Genomic DNA, 14,147 nt, shown 5'->3' on the forward strand with positions numbered 1-14,147 from the left:
GCGTGGTTTCGATGCACGGACCTCTGGTTATGGGCCCAGCACGCTTCCACTGCGCCACTCTGCTGAACATGATCAATATTGACATTGCTTGAAAGTTGTATGGTTATTCGAACACCTTTTTTCTATCAAGAATCAAACCATATTTGTAAGAAATGTGGTTTTCACATTTCTTCAACACTCATCAATTATGATAATTTCGAATGCTTTCAGCAAGCCCGGCTAGCACAGTCGGTAGAGCATGAGACTCTTAATCTCAGGGTCGTGGGTTCGAGCCCCACGTTGGGCGTTTGGTGTACTAAACAATTTTATCCTTCCACTCAGCCTAAAAAGATTTAACAAATTTATTTCAACAAATTCGCTGAAAATACCCGAAATAGCAGAGCGTGATTTCGATCCACGGACCTCTGGGTTATGGGCCTAGCACGCTTCCACTGCGCCAATCTGCTGAACACGGTCAATGTTGACATTGCTGAATGTTGTCTGGTTAATCGAAAACCTTTTTTCTGACAAACCATATTTGAAAGAAATGCCTAAAAAAATTTAACAAAATTATTTCAATAAATTTGCTGAAAATATCCGAAATAGCAGAGCGTGGTTTCGATCCACGGACCTCTGGGTTATGGGCCCAGCACGCTTCCACTGCGACACTCTGCTGAACATGATCAATATTGACATTGCTGAAATTTTGAAATCAATATTGAAAATTGTCTGGTTATTCGAACACCTGTTTTCTATCAAAAACCAAACCATATTTGAATGAAATGTGGTCTTCACATTTCTCCAGCACTCATAATTATGGTAATTCCGAATGCTTCTAGCGAGCCTTATTTGAAAGAAATGTGGTCTTCACATTTCTTCAACACTCATCAATTATGTTACTTCCGAAAGCTTTCAGCGGCCCGGCTAGCTCAGTCGGTAGAGAATGAGACTCTTAATCTCAGGGTCGTGGGTTCGAGCCCCACGTTGGGCGTTTGGTGTACTAAACAATTTTATCCTTCCACTCAGCCTAAAAAGATTTAACAAATTTATTTCAACAAATTCGCTGAAAAAACCCGAAATAGCAGAGCGTGATTTCGATCCACGGACCTCTGGGTTATGGGCCTAGCACGCTTCCACTGCGCCAATCTGCTGAACACGGTCAATGTTGACATTGCTGAATGTTGTCTGGTTATTCGAACATATTTTTTCTGACAAACCATATTTAAAAGAAATGCCTAAAAAGATTTAACAAATTATTTCAACAAATTTGCTGAAAATACCCAAAATGCAGAGCGTGTTTTCGATCCACGGACCTCTGGGTTATGGCCCAGCACGCTTCTACGGAGCCACTCTGCTGAACGTGATCAATATTGACAATGCTGAAATTTTGAAATCAATATTGAAAATTGTCTGGTTATTCGAACACCTTTTTTCTATCAAAACCAAACATATTTGAATGAAATGTGGTCTTCACATTCCTTCAGCACTCATAATTATGTTAATTCCGAATGCTTCCAGCGAGCCATATTTGAAAGAAATGTGGTCTTCACATTTCTTCAACACTCATCAATTATGTTAATTCCGAATGCTTCCAGCGAGCCCGGCTAGCTCAGTCCAACACCAAACCATATTTGAAAGAAATGTGGTTTTCAATTATGTTAATTCCGATGCATCCAGCGAGACTTTGCTGAATGTGTCTGGTTATTCGAACACCTTTTTTCTAAAAAACCATATTTGAAAAAATGCCTAAAAAGATTTAACAAATTATTTCAACAATTTGCTGAAAATACCCAAAGTAGCAGAGCGTGGTTTCGATCCACGGAGCTCTGGGTTATGGGCCCAGCACGCTTCCACTGCGCCACTCTGCTGAATACGTTCAATGTTGACATTGCTGAATGTTATCTGGTTAATCGAACACCTTTTTTCTGACAAACCATATTTGAAAGAATGCCTAAAAAATTAACAAAATTATTTCAATAAATTCGATAAAAATATCCGAAATAGCAGAGCGTGGTTTTCGATCCACAGACCTCTGGGTTATGGGCCCAGCACGCTTCCACTGCGACACTCTGCTGAACATGATCAATATTGACATTGCTGAAATTTTGAAATCAATATTGAAAATTGTCTGGTTATTCAAACATCTTTTTTCTATCAAAACCAAACCATATTTGAATGAAATGTGGTCTTCACATTTCTTCAGCACTCATAATTATGTTAATTCCGAATGCTTCTAGCGAGCCTTATTTGAAAGAAATGTGGTCTTTACATTTCTTCAACACTCATCAATTATGTTAATTCCGAACGCTTCCATCGAGCCCGGCTAGCTCAGTCGGTAGAGCATGAGACTCTTAATCTCAGGGTCGTGGGTTCGAGCCCCACGTTGGGCGTTTTGGTGGACTAAACAATTTTATCCTTCCACTCAGCCTAAAAAGATTTAACAAATTATCAATATAGACATTGCTGAATGTTGTCTGGTTATTCAAACACTTTCTTTCTGAAAACCATATTTGGAAGAAATGCCTAAAAAGATTTAACAAATTATTTAAACAAATTTGCTGAAAATACCCAAAGTAGCAGAGCGTGGTTTCGATCCACGGACCTCTGGGTTATGGGCCCAGCACGCTTCCACTGCGCCACTCTGCTGAACATGATCAATATTGACCTTGCCGAAAGTTTTCTGGTTATTCGAACACTTTTTTTCTATCAAAAACCAAACCATATTTGAAAGAAATGTGGTCTTCACATTTCTTCAACACTCATCAATTATGTTAATTCCGAATGCTTCCAGCGAGCCCGGCTAGCTCAGTCGGTAGAGCATGAGACTCTTAATCTCAGGGTCGTGGGTTCGAGCCCCACGTTGGGCGTTTGGTGTACTAAACAATTTTATACTTCCACTCAGCCTAAAAAGATTTAACAAAATTTTTTCAACAAATTCGCTGAAAATACACGAAATAACAGAGCGTGGTTTCGATCCACGGACCTCTGGGTTATGGGCCCAGCGCGCTTCCACTGCGCCACTCTGCTGAACACGGTCAATGTTGACATTGCTGAATGTTGTCTGGTTATTTGAACATCTTTTTTTCTGACAAACCATATTTAAAAGAAATGCCTAGAAAGATTTAACAAAATTACTTCAACAAATTTGCTGAAAATACCCAAAATAGCAGAGCGTGGTTTCGATCCACCGACCTCTCAATTATTTCAATGAATATGCTGTAAATACCCAAAATAGCAGAGCGTGGTTTCGATCCACGGACCTCTGGGTTATGGGCCCAGCACGCTTCCACTGCGCCACTCTGCTGAACATGATCAACATTGACATTGCTGAAAGTTGTCTGGTTATTCGAACACTTTTTTTCTATCAAAAACCAAACCATATTTGAAAGAAATGTGGTTTTCATATTTCTTCAACACTTATCAATTATGTTAATTCCAAATGCTTCAAGCGAGCCATATTTGAAAGAAATGTGGTCTTCACATTTCTTCAACACTCATCATTATGTTAATTCCGAATGCTTCCAGCGAGCCCGGCTAGCTCAGTCCAACACCAAACCATATTTGAAAGAAATGTGGTTTTCAATTATGTTAATTCCGAATGCATCCAGCGAGACATTGCTGATGTTGTCTGGTTTTCGAACACCTTTTTTCTAAAAAACCATATTTGAAAAAAATGCCTAAAAAGATTTAACAAAATTATTTCAACAAATTTGCTGAAAATACCCAAAGTAGCAAGGCGTGGTTTCGATCCACGGAGCTCTGGTTATGGCCCAGCACGCTTCCACTGCGCCACTCTGCTGAATACGTTCAATGTTGACATTGCTGAATGTTATCTGGTTAATCGAACACCTTTTTTCTGACAAACCATATTTGAAAGAAATGCCTAAAAAATTTAAAAATTATTTCAATAAATTCGATAAAAATATCCGAAATAGCAGAGCGTGGTTTCGATCCACAGACCTCTGGGTTATGGGCCCAGCACGCTTCCACTGCGACACTCTGCTGAACATGATCAATATTGACATTGCTGAAATTTTGAAATCAATATTGAAAATTGTCTGGTTATTCAAACATCTTTTTTCTATCAAAAACCAAACCATATTTGAATGAAATGTGGTCTTCACATTTCTTCAGCACTCATAATTATGTTAATTCCGAATGCTTCTATCGAGCCTTATTTGAAAGAAATGTGTCTTTACATTCTTCAACACTCATCAATTATGTTATTCCGAACGCTTCCATCGAGCCCGGCTAGCTCAGTCTGTAGAGCATGAGACTCTTAATCTCAGGGTCGTGGGTTCGAGCCCCACGTTGGGCGTTTGGTGTACTAACAATTTTATCCTTCCACTCAGCCTAAAAGATTTAACAAAATTTCAATATAGACATTGCTGAATGTTGTCTGGTTATTCAAACACTTTCTTTCTGAGAAACCATATTTGGAAGAAATGCCTAAAAAGATTTAACAAAATTATTTCAACAAATTTGCTGAAATACCAAAGTAGCAGAGCGTGGTTTCGATCCACGGACCTCGGGTTATGGGCCCAGCGCGCTTCCACTGCGCCACTCTGCTGAACACGGTCAATGTTGACATTGCTGAATGTTGTCTGGTTATTTGAACATCTTTTTTTCTGACAAACCATATTTAAAAGAAATGCCTAGAAATTTAACAAAATTACTTCAACAAATTTGCTGAAATACCCAAATAGCAGAGCGTGTTTCGATCCACCGACCTCTCAATTATTTCAATGAATATGCTGTAAATACCCAAAATAGCAGAGCGTGGTTTCGATCCACGGACCTCTGGGTTATGGGCCCAGCACGCTTCCACTGCGCCACTCTGCTGAACATGATCAACATTGACATTGCTGAAAGTTGTCTGGTTATTCGAACACTTTTTTTCTATCAAAACCAACCATATTAAAGAAATGTGGTTTTCATATTTCTTCAACACTTATCAATTATGTTAATTCCAAATGCTTCAAGCGAGCCAGGCTAGCTCAGTCGGTAGAGCATGAGACTCTTAATCTCAGGGTCGTGGGTTCGAGCCCCACGTTGGGCGTTTGGTGTACTAAACAATTTTATCCTTCCACTCAGCCTAAAAAGATTTAACAAAATTTTTCAACAAATTCGCTGAAAATCCACGAAATAACAGAGCGTGGTTTCGATCCACGACCTCTGGGTTATGGGCCCAGCACGCTTCCACTGCGCCACTCTGCTAAACATTATCAATATTGACATTGAACACCTTTTTTCTATCAAAAACCAAACCATATTTGAATGAATGTGGTCTTCACATTTTTTCAGCACTCATAATTATGTTAATTCCGAATGCTTCCAGCGAGCCATATTTGAAAGAAATGTGGTCTTCACATTTCTTCAACACTCATCAATTATGTTAATTCCGAATGCTTCCGGCGAGCCCCAGCTAGCTCAGTCGGTATAGCATGAGACTCTTAACCTCAGGGTCGTGGGTTCGAGCCCCACGTTGGGCGTTTGGTGTACTAAATAATTTTGTCCTTCCACTCAGCCTAAAAAGATTTAACAAAATTATTTCAACAAATTCGCTGAAAATACCCGAAATAGCAGAGCGTGGTTTCGATCCACGGAGCTCTGGGTTATGGGCCCAACACGCTTCCACTGCGCCACTCTGCTAAACATTATCAATATAGACATTGCTGAATGTTGTCTGGTTATTCAAACACTTTCTTTCTGACAAACCATATTTGGAAGAAATGCCTAAAAAGATTTAACAAAATTATTTCAACAAATTTGCTGAAAATTCCCAAAGTAGCAGAGCGTGGTTTCGATCCACGGAGCTCTGGGTTACGGGCCCAGCACGCTTCCACTGCGCCACTCTGCTGAATACGTTCAATGTTGACATTGCTGAATGTTATCTGGTTAATCGAACACCTTTTTTCTGACAAACCATATTTGAAAGAAATGCCTAAAAAAATTTAACAAAATTATTTCAATAAATTCGATAAAAATATCCGAAATAGCAGAGCGTGGTTTCGATCCACAGACCTCTGGGTTATGGGCCCAGCACGCTTCCACTGCGACACTCTGCTGAACATGATCAATATTGACATTGTTGAATGTTGTCTGGTTATTCGAACACCTTTTTTCTGACAAACCATATTTGAAAGAAATGCCTAAAAAGATTTAACAAAATTATTTCAACAAGTTTGCTGAAAATACCCAAAATAGTAGAGCGTGGTTTCGATCCACGGACCTCTGGGATATGGGCCCAGCACGCTTCTACGGAGCCACTCTGCTGAACGTGATCAATATTGACAATGCTGAAATTTTGAAATCAATATTGAAAGTTGTCTGGTTATTCGAACACCTTTTTTTATCAAAAACCAAACCATATTTGAATGAAATGTGGTCTTCACATTTTTTCAGCACTCATAATTATGTTAATTCCGAATGCTTCCAGCGAGCCCGGCTAGCTCAGTCGGTAGAGCATGAGACTCTTAATCTCAGGGTCGTGGGTTCGAGCCCCACGTTGGGCGTTAGGTGTACTAAACAATTTTATCCTTCCACTCAGCCTAAAAAGATTTAACAAAATTATTTCAACAAATTCGCTGAAAAAACCCGAAATAGCAGAGCGTGGTTTCGATCCACGGACCTCTGGGTTATGGGCCTAGCACGCTTCCACTGCGCCACTCTGCTGAACACGGTCAATGTTGACATTGCTGAATGTTGTCTGGTTATTCGAACATCTTTTTTCTGACAAACCATATTTGAAAGAAATGCCTAAAAAGATTTAACAAAATTATTTCAACAAATTTGCTGAAAATACCCAAAATAGCAGAGCGTGGTTTCGATCCACGGACCTCTGGGTTATGGGCCCAGCACGCTTCTACGGAGCCACTCTGCTGAACGTGATCAATACTGACAATGCTGAAATTTTGAAATCAATATTGAAAATTGTCTGGTTATTCGAACACCTTTTTTCTATCAAAAACCAAACCATATTTGAATGAAATGTGGTCTTCACATTCCTTCAGCACTCATAATTATGTTAATTCCGAATGCTTCCAGCGAGCCATATTTGAAAGAAATGTGGTCTTCACATTTCTTCAACACTCATCAATTATGTTAATTCCGAATGCTTCCAGCGAGCCCGGCTAGCTCAGTCCAACACCAAACCATATTTGAAAGAAATGTGGTTTTCAATTATGTTAATTCCGAATGCATCCAGCGAGACATTGCTGAATGTTGTCTGGTTATTCGAACACCTTTTTTCTAAAAAACCATATTTGAAAGAAATGCCTAAAAAGATTTAACAAAATTATTTCAACAAATTTGCTGAAAATACCCAAAGTAGCAGAGCGTGGTTTCGATCCACGGAGCTCTGGGTTATGGGCCCAGCACGCTTCCACTGCGCCACTCTGCTGAATACGTTCAATGTTGACATTGCTGAATGTTATCTGGTTAATCGAACACCTTTTTTCTGACAAACCATATTTGAAAGAAATGCCTAAAAAAATTTAACAAAATTATTTCAATAAATTCGATAAAAATATCCGAAATAGCAGAGCGTGGTTTCGATCCACAGACCTCTGGGTTATGGGCCCAGCACGCTTCCACTGCGACACTCTGCTGAACATGATCAATATTGACATTGCTGAAATTTTGAAATCAATATTGAAAATTGTCTGGTTATTCAAACATCTTTTTTCTATCAAAAACCAAACCATATTTGAATGAAATGTGGTCTTCACATTTCTTCAGCACTCATAATTATGTTAATTCCGAATGCTTCTAGCGAGCCTTATTTGAAAGAAATGTGGTCTTTACATTTCTTCAACACTCATCAATTATGTTAATTCCGAACGCTTCCATCGAGCCCGGCTAGCTCAGTCGGTAGAGCATGAGACTCTTAATCTCAGGGTCGTGGGTTCGAGCCCCACGTTGGGCGTTTGGTGTACTAAACAATTTTATCCTTCCACTCAGCCTAAAAAGATTTAACAAAATTATCAATATAGACATTGCTGAATGTTGTCTGGTTATTCAAACACTTTCTTTCTGAGAAACCATATTTGGAAGAAATGCCTAAAAAGATTTAACAAAATTATTTCAACAAATTTGCTGAAAATACCCAAAGTAGCAGAGCGTGGTTTCGATCCACGGACCTCTGGGTTATGGGCCCAGCACGCTTCCACTGCGCCACTCTGCTGAACATGATCAATATTGACCTTGCCGAAAGTTTTCTGGTTATTCGAACACTTTTTTTCTATCAAAAACCAAACCATATTTGAAAGAAATGTGGTCTTCACATTTCTTCAACACTCATCAATTATGTTAATTCCGAATGCTTCCAGCGAGCCCGGCTAGCTCAGTCGGTAGAACATGAGACTCTTAATCTCAGGGTCGTGGGTTCGAGCCCACGTTGGGCGTTTGTGTACTAAACAATTTATACTCCACTCAGCCTAAAAAGATTTAACAAAATTTTTTCAACAAATTCGCTGAAAATACACGAAAATACAGAGCGTGGTTTCGATCCACGGACCTCTGGGTTATGGGCCCAGCGCGCTTCCACTGCGCCACTCTGCTGAACACGGTCAATGTTGACATTGCTGAATGTTGTCTGGTTATTTGAACATCTTTTTTTCTGACAAACCATATTTAAAAGAAATGCCTAGAAAGATTTAACAAAATTACTTCAACAAATTTGCTGAAAATACCCAAAATAGCAGAGCGTGGTTTCGATCCACCGACCTCTCAATTATTTCAATAAATATGCTGTAAATACCCAAAATAGCAGAGCGTGGTTTCGACCCACGGACCTCTGGGTTATGGGCCCAGCACGCTTCCACTGCGCCACTCTGCTGAACATGATCAACATTGACATTGCTGAAAGTTGTCTGGTTATTCGAACACTTTTTTTCTATCAAAAACCAAACCATATTTGAAAGAAATGTGGTTTTCATATTCTTCAACACTTATCAATTATGTTAATTCCAAATGCTTCAAGCGAGCCCGGCTAGCTCAGTTCGGAGAGCATGAGACTCTTAATCTCAGGGTCGTGGGTTCGAGCCCCACTTTGGGCGTTTTGTGTACTAAACAATTTTATCCTTCCACTCAGCTAAAAAGATTTAACAAAATTTTTTCAACAAATTCGCTGAAAATACACGAAAAAACAGAGCGTGGTTTCGATACACGGACTCTGGGTTATGGGCCCAGCACGCTTCCACTGCGCCACTCTGTACACATTATCAATATTGACATTGAACCCATTTTCTATTCAAAAACCAAACCATATTTGAATGAAATGTGGTCTTCACATTTTTCAGCACTCATAATTATGTTAATTCCGAATGCTTCCAGCGAGCCATATTTGAAAGAAATGTGTCTTCACATTTCTTTCAACACTCATCAAATTATGTTAATTCCGAATGCTTCCGGCGAGCCCAGCTAGCCTCAGGCGGTCTAGCATGAGACTCTTAACCCTCAGGGTCGTGGGTTCGAGCCCAACTTTGGGCGTTGGGTGTACTAATAATTTGTCCTTCCACTCAGTAAAAAGTTTAACAAAATTATTTCAACAAATTGCTGAAAATACCCGAAATAGCAGAGCGTGGTTTCGATCCACGGAGCTCTGGGTTATGGGGCCCAACACGCTTCCACTGCGCCACTCTGCTAAACATTATCAATATAGACATTGCTGAATGTTGTCTGGTTATTCAAACACTTTCTTTCTGACAAACCATATTTGGAAGAAATGCCTAAAAAGATTTAACAAAATTATTTCAACAAATTGCTGAAAATACCCAAAGTAGCAGAGCGTGGTTTCGATCCACGGAGCTCTGGGTTACGGGCCCCAGCACGCTTCCACTGCGCCACTCTGCTGAATACGTCAATGTTGACATTGCGAATGTTATCTGGTTAATCGAACACTTTTTTCTGACAAACCATATTTGAAGAAATGCCCTAAAAAAATTTAACAAAATTATTTCAATAAATTCGATTAAAAATATCGAAATAGCAGAGCGTGGGTTCGATCCACAGACCTCTGGGGTTATGGGCCCAGCACGCTTCCACTGCGACCACTCTGTGAACATGATCAATATGACATTGTTGAATGTTGTTATGTTATTCGAACACCTTTTTTCTGACAAACCATATTTGAAAGAAATGCCTAAAAAGATTTAACAAAAATTATTTCAACAAGTTTGCTGAAAAAAATACCCAAAATAGTAGAGCGTGGTTTCGATCCACGGACCTCTGGGATATGGGCCCAGCACGCTTCTACGGAGCCACTCTGCTGAACGTGATCAATATTGACAATGCTGAAATTTGAAATCAATATTGAAAGTTGGTCTGGTTATTCGAACACCTTTTTTTACAAAAACCAAACCCATATTTGAATGAAATGTGGTCTTCACATTTTTTCAGCACTCATAATTATGTTAATTCCGAATGCTTCCAGCGAAGCATGAGACTCTTAATCTCAGGGTCGTGGGTTCGAGCCCCACGTTGGGCGTTAGGTGTACTAAACAATTTTATCCTTCCACTCAGCCTAAAAAGATTTAACAAAATTTTTTCAACAAATTCGCTGAAAATACACGAAATAACAGAGCGTGGTTTCGATCCACGGACCTCTGGGTTATGGGCCCAGCGCGCTTCCACTGCGCCACTCTGCTGAACACGGTCAATGTTGACATTGCTGAATGTTGTCTGGTTATTGAACATCTTTTTTCTGACAAACATATTTAAAAAAATGCCTAGAAAGATTTAACAAATTACTTCAACAAATTTGCTGAAAATACCCAAAATAGCAGAGCGTGGTTTCGATCCACCGACCTCTCAATTATTTCAATAAATATGCTGTAAATACCCAAAATAGCAGAGCGTGGTTTCGATCCACGGACCTCTGGGTTATGGGCCCAGCACGCTTCCACTGCGCCACTCTGCTGAACATGATCAACATTGACATTGCTGAAAGTTGTCTGGTTATTCGAACACTTTTTTTCTATCAAAAACCAAACCATATTTGAAAGAAATGTGGTTTTCATATTTCTTCAACACTTATCAATTATGTTAATTCCAAATGCTTCAAGCGAGCCCGGCTAGCTCAGTCGGTAGAGCATGAGACTCTTAATCTCAGGGTCGTGGGTTCGAGCCCCACGTTGGGCGTTTGGTGTACTAAACAATTTTATCCTTCCACTCAGCCTAAAAAGATTTAACAAAATTTTTTCAACAAATTCGCTGAAAATACACGAAATAACAGAGCGTGGTTTCGATCCACGGACCTCTGGGTTATGGGCCCAGCACGCTTCCACTGCGCCACTCTGCTAAACATTATCAATATTGACATTGAACACCTTTTTTCTATCAAAAACCAAACCATATTTGAATGAAATGTGGTCTTCACATTTTTTCAGCACTCATAATTATGTTAATTCCGAATGCTTCCAGCGAGCCATATTTGAAAGAAATGTGGTCTTCACATTTCTTCAACACTCATCAATTATGTTAATTCCGAATGCTTCCGGCGAGCCCCAGCTAGCTCAGTCGGTATAGCATGAGACTCTTAACCTCAGGGTCGTGGGTTCGAGCCCCACGTTGGGCGTTTGGTGTACTAAATAATTTTGTCCTTCCACTCAGCCTAAAAAGATTTAACAAAATTATTTCAACAAATTCGCTGAAAATACCCGAAATAGCAGAGCGTGGTTTCGATCCACGGAGCTCTGGGTTATGGGCCCAACACGCTTCCACTGCGCCACTCTGCTAAACATTATCAATATAGACATTGCTGAATGTTGTCTGGTTATTCAAACACTTTCTTTCTGACAAACCATATTTGGAAGAAATGCCTAAAAAGATTTAACAAAATTATTTCAACAAATTTGCTGAAAATACCCAAAGTAGCAGAGCGTGGTTTCGATCCACGGAGCTCTGGGTTACGGGCCCAGCACGCTTCCACTGCGCCACTCTGCTGAATACGTTCAATGTTGACATTGCTGAATGTTATCTGGTTAATCGAACACCTTTTTTCTGACAAACCATATTTGAAAGAAATGCCTAAAAAAATTTAACAAAATTATTTCAATAAATTCGATAAAAATATCCGAAATAGCAGAGCGTGGTTTCGATCCACAGACCTCTGGGTTATGGGCCCAGCACGCTTCCACTGCGACACTCTGCTGAACATGATCAATATTGACATTGTTGAATGTTGTCTGGTTATTCGAACACTTTTTTCTGACAAACCATATTTGAAAGAAATGCCTAAAAAGATTTAACAAAATTATTTCAACAAGTTTGCTGAAAATACCCAAAATAGTAGAGCGTGGTTTCGATCCACGGACCTCTGGGATATGGGCCCAGCACGCTTCTACGGAGCCACTCTGCTGAACGTGATCAATATTGACAATGCTGAAATTTTGAAATCAATATTGAAAGTTGTCTGGTTATTCGAACACCTTTTTTTTATCAAAAACCAAACCATATTTGAATGAAATGTGGTTCTTCACATTTTTTTCAGCACTCATAATTATGTTAATTCCGAATGCTTCCAGCGAGCCCGGCTAGCTCAGTCGGTAGAGCATGAGACTCTTAATCTCAGGGTCGTGGGTTCGAGCCCCACGTTGGGCGTTTGGTGTACTAAACAATTTTATCCTTCCACTCAGCCTAAAAAGATTTAACAAAATTATTTCAACAAATTCGCTGAAAAAACCCGAAATAGCAGAGCGTGGTTTCGATCCACGGACCTCTGGGTTATGGGCCTAGCACGCTTCCACTGCGCCACTCTGCTGAACACGGTCAATGTTGACATTGCTGAATGTTGTCTGGTTATTCGAACATCTTTTTCTGACAAACCATATTTGAAAGAAATGCCTAAAAAGATTTAACAAAATTATTTCAACAAATTTGCTGAAAATACCCAAAATAGCAGAGCGTGGTTTCGATCCACGGACCTCTGGGTTATGGGCCCAGCACGCTTCTACGGAGCCACTCTGCTGAACGTGATCAATACTGACAATGCTGAAATTTTGAAATCAATATTGAAAATTGTCTGGTTATTCGAACACCTTTTTTCTATCAAAAACCAAACCATATTTGAATGAAATGTGGTCTTCACATTCCTTCAGCACTCATAATTATGTTAATTCCGAATGCTTCCAGCGAGCCATATTTGAAAGAAATGTGGTCTTCACATTTCTTCAACACTCATCAATTATGTTAATTCCGAATGCTTCCAGCGAGCCCGGCTAGCTCAGTCCAACACCAAACCATATTTGAAAGAAATGTGGTTTTCAATTATGTTAATTCCGAATGCATCCAGCGAGACATTGCTGAATGTTGTCTGGTTATTCGAACACCTTTTTTCTGAAAAACCATATTTGAAAGAAATGCCTAAAAAATTTAACAAAATTATTTCAACAAATTTGCTGTAAATACCCAAATAGCAGAGCGTGGTTTCGATCCACGGACCTCTGGGTTATGGACCCAGCACGCTTTTACTGCGCCACTCTGCTGAACACGGTCAATGTTGACATTGCTGAATGTTGTCTGGTTAATCGAACACCTTTTTTCTGACAAACCATATTTGAAAGAAATGCCTAAAAAAATTTAACAAAATTATTTCAACAAATTTGCTGTAAATACCCAAAATAGCAGAGCGTGGTTTCGATCCACGGACCTCTGGGTTATGGGCCCAGCACGCTTCCACTGCGCCACTCTGCTGAACATGATCAATATTGACATTGCTGAAAGTTGTCTGGTTATTCGAACACCTTTTTTCTATCAAATACCAAACCATATTTGAAAGAAATGCGGTTTTCACATTTCTTCAACACTCATCAATTATGTTAATTCCGAATTCTTCCAGCAAGCCCGGCTATCTCAGTCGGTAGAGCATGAGACTCTTAATCTCAGGGTCGTGGGTTCGAGCCCCACGTTGGGCGTTTGGTGTGCTAAACAATCTTATCCTTCCACTCAGCCTAAAAAGATTTAACAAATTTTTTTCAACAAATTCGCTGAAAAAACCCAAAATAGCAGAACTGGGTTTCGATCCACGGACCTCTGGGTTATGGGCCCAGCATCCTTCCACTGCGCCACTCTGCTGAACACGGTTAATGTTGACATTGCTGAATGTTGTCTGGTTATTCGAACACTTTTTTTTCTGACAAACCATGTACTGAACAATTTTATCCTTC

General features: G+C 39.8%; 17 non-coding genes across 17 annotated transcripts; 15 read left to right on the forward strand and 2 right to left on the reverse strand.

Annotated features, from left to right (window-relative positions):
* Positions 1-213: 213 nt before the first annotated feature.
* Trnak-cuu lies at positions 214-286 on the forward strand. Its single transcript has one exon. It is a non-coding gene; the product is annotated as a tRNA-Lys (tRNA).
* Positions 287-897: 611 nt separating this feature from the next.
* On the forward strand, positions 898-970 carry Trnak-cuu. The gene has a single exon. It is a non-coding gene; the product is annotated as a tRNA-Lys (tRNA).
* Positions 971-2,296: 1,326 nt separating this feature from the next.
* Trnak-cuu lies at positions 2,297-2,369 on the forward strand. Its single transcript has one exon. It is a non-coding gene; the product is annotated as a tRNA-Lys (tRNA).
* Positions 2,370-2,773: 404 nt separating this feature from the next.
* Positions 2,774-2,846, forward strand: Trnak-cuu. Its single transcript has one exon. It is a non-coding gene; the product is annotated as a tRNA-Lys (tRNA).
* A 1,378-nt stretch (positions 2,847-4,224) lies between these two features.
* Trnak-cuu lies at positions 4,225-4,297 on the forward strand. Its single transcript has one exon. It is a non-coding gene; the product is annotated as a tRNA-Lys (tRNA).
* Positions 4,298-4,965: 668 nt separating this feature from the next.
* Trnak-cuu lies at positions 4,966-5,038 on the forward strand. The gene has a single exon. It is a non-coding gene; the product is annotated as a tRNA-Lys (tRNA).
* A 360-nt stretch (positions 5,039-5,398) lies between these two features.
* On the forward strand, positions 5,399-5,471 carry Trnak-cuu. Its single transcript has one exon. It is a non-coding gene; the product is annotated as a tRNA-Lys (tRNA).
* Positions 5,472-5,767: 296 nt separating this feature from the next.
* Trnat-cgu lies at positions 5,768-5,839 on the reverse strand. The gene has a single exon. It is a non-coding gene; the product is annotated as a tRNA-Thr (tRNA).
* Positions 5,840-6,421: 582 nt separating this feature from the next.
* Positions 6,422-6,494, forward strand: Trnak-cuu. Its single transcript has one exon. It is a non-coding gene; the product is annotated as a tRNA-Lys (tRNA).
* Positions 6,495-7,833: 1,339 nt separating this feature from the next.
* Positions 7,834-7,906, forward strand: Trnak-cuu. Its single transcript has one exon. It is a non-coding gene; the product is annotated as a tRNA-Lys (tRNA).
* Positions 7,907-8,312: 406 nt separating this feature from the next.
* Trnak-cuu lies at positions 8,313-8,384 on the forward strand. Its single transcript has one exon. It is a non-coding gene; the product is annotated as a tRNA-Lys (tRNA).
* Positions 8,385-8,965: 581 nt separating this feature from the next.
* Trnak-cuu lies at positions 8,966-9,038 on the forward strand. Its single transcript has one exon. It is a non-coding gene; the product is annotated as a tRNA-Lys (tRNA).
* A 2,010-nt stretch (positions 9,039-11,048) lies between these two features.
* Positions 11,049-11,121, forward strand: Trnak-cuu. The gene has a single exon. It is a non-coding gene; the product is annotated as a tRNA-Lys (tRNA).
* A 363-nt stretch (positions 11,122-11,484) lies between these two features.
* Trnak-cuu lies at positions 11,485-11,557 on the forward strand. The gene has a single exon. It is a non-coding gene; the product is annotated as a tRNA-Lys (tRNA).
* Positions 11,558-11,853: 296 nt separating this feature from the next.
* On the reverse strand, positions 11,854-11,925 carry Trnat-cgu. The gene has a single exon. It is a non-coding gene; the product is annotated as a tRNA-Thr (tRNA).
* Positions 11,926-12,509: 584 nt separating this feature from the next.
* On the forward strand, positions 12,510-12,582 carry Trnak-cuu. The gene has a single exon. It is a non-coding gene; the product is annotated as a tRNA-Lys (tRNA).
* Positions 12,583-13,822: 1,240 nt separating this feature from the next.
* Trnak-cuu lies at positions 13,823-13,895 on the forward strand. Its single transcript has one exon. It is a non-coding gene; the product is annotated as a tRNA-Lys (tRNA).
* The last annotated feature ends 252 nt before the right edge of the window (positions 13,896-14,147 follow it).

The sequence above is a fragment of the Ctenocephalides felis genome, unplaced genomic scaffold (assembly GCF_003426905.1).
Source record: "Ctenocephalides felis isolate EL2017-DRISC unplaced genomic scaffold, ASM342690v1 CF-g0.4_SCAFFOLD_00845, whole genome shotgun sequence".
In the NCBI taxonomy this organism is placed as follows: Eukaryota; Metazoa; Arthropoda; class Insecta; order Siphonaptera; family Pulicidae; genus Ctenocephalides; species Ctenocephalides felis.